This window comes from Penaeus monodon, chromosome 15 (genome assembly GCF_015228065.2).
Source record: "Penaeus monodon isolate SGIC_2016 chromosome 15, NSTDA_Pmon_1, whole genome shotgun sequence".
NCBI lineage: Eukaryota > Metazoa > Arthropoda > Malacostraca > Decapoda > Penaeidae > Penaeus > Penaeus monodon.
Window position 1 is genome coordinate 38,944,859 of NC_051400.1, and position 874 is coordinate 38,945,732.

At 34.1% G+C, this 874-nt stretch overlaps 1 protein-coding gene across 1 annotated transcript in view; it reads left to right on the forward strand.

The window, feature by feature from the left end:
• Window positions 1-874, forward strand: part of LOC119582025 (nesprin-1-like) — a gene marked incomplete in the record, with an annotated part of 55,788 nt that overhangs the window by 50,753 nt on the left and 4,161 nt on the right.

Consider the following 874-nt stretch of genomic DNA (forward strand, 5'->3'; position numbering starts at 1 on the left):
ACGTTAAATAACCTTTTGGATTGTGACACTTGTATCTTGACTCCCTCTTCCAACATCTCTTCTTATGAGTCGAAACTAGAATCATTTAACCGATTATTTTGTGTGGCTGAAAGCAAGCTTGAAGGCTTTGCTTGTGTCCTACAGTTTGATCGAAACTGCTTTCATGAGGAGTTTAATGGCATGAAGTAGTAAAAGTAAAAAAAAAAATAGATGATTGTAGTCTTGTGTGATTTTTTGTAGTCTTTGTGTGATAATTATTGTAGTCTTGTGTGTTACAGAACATAGTTGTGATATAGAGTGTGTGCTAGTCATTTATTATAAATAAGGCTGGACAATGTCCAGCGCATTCAATGGAATTAGAACAGTGGAGCTAATTGTTCCTCTGTAGATTTGATTTATGTGTTTTGTAGATATACATGTTTTCGCTAGTGTGTAAATAAGAGTGATTTAATATTATACAAGAATTATAGTATATACCCATGCTATTTTTGTGTGATTTAGGATATAAGTAGTATGTTAAGCTAGAGAAAAATGACAAAGTTCACCATAAGTGTTTATTTAATGAAATAAACCTTTATTCGATTATCTACATAATTTACCATTGTATTTTATACTTCACATCCGCTAATTTACCCCGACTTCCCATGACCAAATCACTGTATTTAGTATTTGTGCTTAGTGTGATTGACGTGTCCACGTCATGATGCATTTCCCAAACACAAAACACTGGGCAGAGAAGCGCCAAGTCAAGACGGCGATTCAAATTCCATCTACACTGAAATATCCTCTTAAGACGAGTTCAGTGTTTGCATTTATGATTTGTATATACATACATGTATATGTTCACGCGTTGGCGTATACGCATACGCATATT